We start from the raw sequence: 5,627 nt of genomic DNA on the forward strand, positions 1-5,627 counted from the left end.
TTTAGTATATTAGAGGTAGTGTTTATAATGAAAGCTTTTTCACATACTTGTGCCTGTTTGTTTGTACATCCTGGTTATGGTGTTGTCTTATGTAGCATATAGTAACAAAATGAAAGCCACTCTGGAGTATAGCGATGAAGTAGCAGAGGTAAGTTGGAGGAGACAAATCAAGGAAGAGAGAAACCACATTACTAGAAAAAGTGGTCACCTGTTATTTTTATTTGAGAATTCTTTCTTCATGGGCAGTAAGACTGCAATGTTTATTACTCATTTTAAAGAACAAGCATTTGGCCTGCTTTTTTCCCCCCCCTCCTGTTGTATATTTACTATAGTTTGACATTGATACCTGTCTTTTTTCAATGTTTTTTTGGGGGGGAGGGTGGTGTGTAATTTGTTTTCTAGTATTATGATTTAGGTGCTTATTAATTACCATCTTCTCTTCCAATAGAAACATTTAAGACCATAATCTCTGAAATACTACCTTCATCTAATATGAATTGATCAAACCATGTTATGACTTATTATTTTAATGTCTACAATTATTCTTTATTTGATACATGAATTATGTAGTACTCTGTGGTGGTTTGATTGTTTTTTTTAATTCTTATTTGTCATTGTATAATGGTCTATAAATATATTATTTGGGATAATGAGTATCTGATATTGGGAGAGAAGCTTTATGCCTTTATATGTTCTCTGTGCACATAGGATGTGGATTCTCTAATTCTTGAATTCAGTGCCTACAAATATTTTTCCAAATGATCCATTGATAGATTACATTGAAATCTGCTATACTGTTATATTACTATTTTTTCTTTTCTTCTATCAATTTTTGCTTAATATATATTGAAGCTACCTGCATGCCAGGAAAAAGTTTTTCCTTATGATTTGTATCATAATTTATAATCTTATTTCTAACACTATTCTTCTATTTTGCAGTTTATACATTCTGTTAATTATATCTTCCCTAAATTTTTTTGGATATTACTTAGCTAATATATCTTTTTCACACCTTTATTGTTTTCTTTTTTCCTATGATTTATTAACTCACTCATAACTGTTATATTACTAAAAGTATAATTTTTTAAAAAAGGATTCTGTTGATCTATGATATTGGCTTTTGTCTTCAAGAAAACTGTGTTTTTAGTGTTTATTTTACATTGCTCCTGGATCCAGTTGTTCCTCAATTTGTTAGATTGTTGGGGATGAAGTTGGTCCTTGCTGGATTTTTAAATGACTATTTAATTTATTTTTAATTAGTTCTTACTGTGACTTAAAATGTTATTGTGATATTAGCATAAATACATAGGCACTTTAAAATATACTTTATCCAGTATCTACTTGTTTGTTTGTTTGTTTTAAGATTTATCTATTTATTCATGAGAGACGGAGAGAGAGAGAGAGAGGCAGAGAAGCAGGCTCTTCGCAGGGAGCCCTATGTGGGACTCCATCCCAGAGCGGATGTGGGACTCCATTCCAAATCCCAGGATCAAGCCCTGAGCTGAAGGCAGAGGATCAACCCCTGAGCCACCCAGGCATCCCCAGTATCTACTTGTTTTTGAGTATATGGGCACTCGAGTATTTATCCCATCGTATTGCCAAATGTAGAGATATCTTGTCTCATTGTGTGACCCAAGAAAAAAATATTTATGCCTCAATTTTCTCCTCCCTAAAATTGATATAAAATAATATCTACTTGTTAGGGATATTATAATTATTAAATGAATTGCTATATACAAATTCCTGACTTTTAGAATGATAACTATATCCCCACCCTGTTCAAGAAATGAAGGAAGTGGTCTTGTCAAATATTTGAAAAAAAAAAATGTCTATTGCTGTAATTATTTCTATGTCTGCTACCACTGTACTAATTCACATAAATGTTGACATTGGTATAGAAGGATTGGTGAAAGAGGTGAAGAAGATTAAGAGGGACAAATTTTGTTTAAAATAAATCAATCTCGGGCAGCCCGGGTGGCTCAGCAGTTTAGTTCCGCCTTTAGCCGGGGGTGTGATACTGGAGACCCCGGATCGAGTCCCACCTTGGGCTCCCTGCATGGAGCCTGCTTCTCCCTCTGCCTGTGTCTCTGCCTCTCTCTCTCTCTCTCTCTCTGTGCCTCATGAATAAATAAATAAATAAAATATTAAACAAAATAAATCGATATCAAGAACGAAAAGTACAGCACAGGGAATATAGTCAATAATATTGTAGTTACATTTTATGGTGACAAATGGGAACTACACTTGCCATGGCAGGCATTGCATAATGTATATAATTTTCCATTCATTGTGTTGTACACTTGAAACTAATATTACATTGTATGTCAGCTATATTTGGATAATAATTTTAAAAAACAAAAGATGATATCTTTCTTCTTCAAGCCATGACTTGTAAAATATCAGTGACTCCTCTGGCTCAGTAGTTGAGCATCTGCCTTCAGCTCAGGGCGTGATTCTGGTCCAGGGATCCAGTCCCACATCCATCTCTCTGTGGGGAGCCTGCTTCTCCCTCTGTCTATGTCTCTGCCTATCTCTCTGTGTCTCTCATGAATAAATAAATAAAATCTTTTAAAAAATAGAATATGCATGATTTTCCTCTGCCTCCTCATCTTTTTCTAATGTACTGCACTGGCTGGAGGAAACTTTTTTTTTATAGACTACTTTGGCTTTATCAAAGAACAGTTTTCAGTTTAGTGACACAAATAGGCTACCCTGCTGTTCTAAAGAACTTTTCTATGTTGCTAGCAGGTTTTTACTGTTAAATACTTTCCAACATCCTAAGTACCTGAGGAGTTTTCATTTAAGGTCTTCATGTTTATTTATGCACTGGCTCTAGTAAGCATAAGCTCTTTGTCTTTATCCTTTTAATGATTAACTTGATATTTAACCTAAGGGATGGAAGCTCTGTGATTTTATGGGAATGATAGAATTAAACTGCCTCCCACAAAGTCCCCACAGGTATGAGAGATAAAAGATACACTTGGAGAATATATCTCAGGAGGATACATTTTTATGTCCTACAGAAAATAACAGACAGAGCTAGACTAATTGGGATTAAAATGCCCACTGCCATTGTGATAGATAAGTACCAAATGCATATTTCCAGAAAAAAAATACAGAAAAGATGAAAGAAGCATACTGGAATAATAAAGTTGATGAAATTCTAAGCACATTGGTAAAATTAAATATCACTTTTTATCATGAACTCTGTCTCTATAATTAAAAATTTGAAACCCTGATAAGTTTAAAAACTGAAATGTTTTTCCTAAGTTATTTCTCTTTCACTTTTATTATCTGTTTCCATCAGGGATTTAGATATTCTGATCAAAAATTTGTTCATGTCATATATTAAATATAAATAATAATACTTATATATTGTGTATTGTATATTAATTGACCACTTATGATTTAAAAGAAATTTCTGGATTTGGGGGTTTATTAAATGTTATTATAATTGTAAATATATATTATGTTTCTGGCTTTAAATTATGAGTGTATAATATTCACATAAAATGTCAAATGAAAAAACTAAATTAAAAATCATTCTATTAAATATAAAGATGTTAAATGGGAAAAAGATCATATCTTCAATAAATTATGTTGGGAAAAGTGGGCAGCTATAAACAAAAGAATGAACTTGGATCACTTTCTTACACCATACACAAAAATAAATTCAAAATGGGTTAAGGACATAAATAGGAGACCTGAAATCATGACATTTCCAGAAGATAATATAGATAGTAATTTCTTTGATATCATCCACAGAAACATATTTATAGCTCTGTCTTCTCTGACAAGGGGAACAAAAGCAAAATTAAACTGTTGGAACTATACCAAAATAAAAATACATTTGCGCAGCAAAAGGGATCACCAACAAAACAAAAGGCACTCTGTTGAATGGGAAAAGATATTTGTAGATGATACATCTGATAAGGAGTTAATATCCAAAATATGTAAGGAACTTACACAATTCAACACCAAAAAAACTTCATATAATCCAATTAAAGAGTGGGCAAAGGACCTGAATAGACATTTGTCCAAAGAAGACACACAGATGGCCAACAGATACATGAAAATATGTTCGACATCAGTAATCATCAGGGAATGGAAATTAAAATCACAATGTGATTCACTTCACACCTGTTAGAATGGCTAAAATCAAATGGACAAATAAACCTCTATCACATTTGATGCTTTCACTGGTTTACATTGGGTAAAAGGCTAATTTTAGACAGATTATCAGTCAAGAATGACAACTAGAACATGGAAATTCTTTTTAAAGTAGTGTATTCCTTTTCCTTTTTTAAAAAAACGTATGGAATGTGCTAACACACATATTGCACATACTGGTACACTTAAGCAATAATAATTACAGTGAATTTCAATGCATTTATACTAGCCATTAACAGCTGGAGTAGTGGAAGATCTTTCTAGAATATAATAGTCTTGATTGATATCAATTTTAAATGTCACTTCAATGCATATTTTTGGTATTGGTGATTATAGAAATGCAGAATATTATATCTTTCTTTATGTGGTTGTTCCTTGTAAATATCTTAGATTATTCAACATTTTGAGTTCTTCTGCATCTCTGGACCTCAGTTTCTCCTATGAACATTAAGGCTAAATCTGGTGGTGTTTCTAGATCATAAAGTGTTTGAGCTTACTATCAATTACTCAGTAATTGCTCAAGAGATCTAATTTCATAAATATAATTAAGCATTTGTAATATTTCACAATATACTTTTTGGGAGAAGACAATATCCCATGAATATTTTCACATTTCTGCGTTATTACACCTTACTGAGCAAAGTAAGATGGTTAGATGACTAAAGAGCAAATATTACTTGAAAGAGTATTATCCACCTTAAAGGTATTGAAAACCCAGGGACCTTTCCCTTTCCAGAGCATTTGCTTTCAGAGCAAAGGTCTTTTTCTCTCTGGAAATAAGTGGGAACTGATGTGAAAGCTTCTCTAAACAAGCTTTTCATATAATTTTGGGATTCCTGTCCTGTAGTGCTACCTCAGTGGGTGTACAAGGTAATATCTGGCTTCTATCATGACATTCTATGGGGACTGAGGTTCAGATAGCTGGCAATAAGGTGGTGTATGAGTAGTAGCAATCTGGTCTCTAATCTAGAGATACCATGTGCTCTGTCAAGATAAATAAATAGGTATGGATATAAAAACTTAGCAATGCTAAATACAAATCATTTTATAATTTCTCCAGTGTACTTTCCTGGCTTAAGAATCATGAATTACTATTCAGTTTCTAAAAAAATTCTTGAGCACCTCTATGTTTCAGGCACTGTGCTATCTCACATTACATCAATTAATTTGATGTTATAATTTTATTGAACTGGCTGTTGAGGTCTATATCATGATGTAAACAATGTAAAATTTATACTGATTACACGAAGGATAAATTTTGGAAATCATAACTGCGCTTGTCAAACAAAAATGTTTAAAATATATCTGTGAACTTTTAAATCTTCTGGCTTCATCTAGGTAACACACCAGAGTTTTCTTTTTCTCTTTTTCTCTATAAAACCAAAACTTCATGAACATGCCAGAAACATTTGACTAAGAAATGTCACAGACTCATAGACTGAATAATCAACATAGGG

The sequence above is a fragment of the Vulpes vulpes genome, chromosome 5 (assembly GCF_048418805.1).
Source record: "Vulpes vulpes isolate BD-2025 chromosome 5, VulVul3, whole genome shotgun sequence".
NCBI lineage: Eukaryota > Metazoa > Chordata > Mammalia > Carnivora > Canidae > Vulpes > Vulpes vulpes.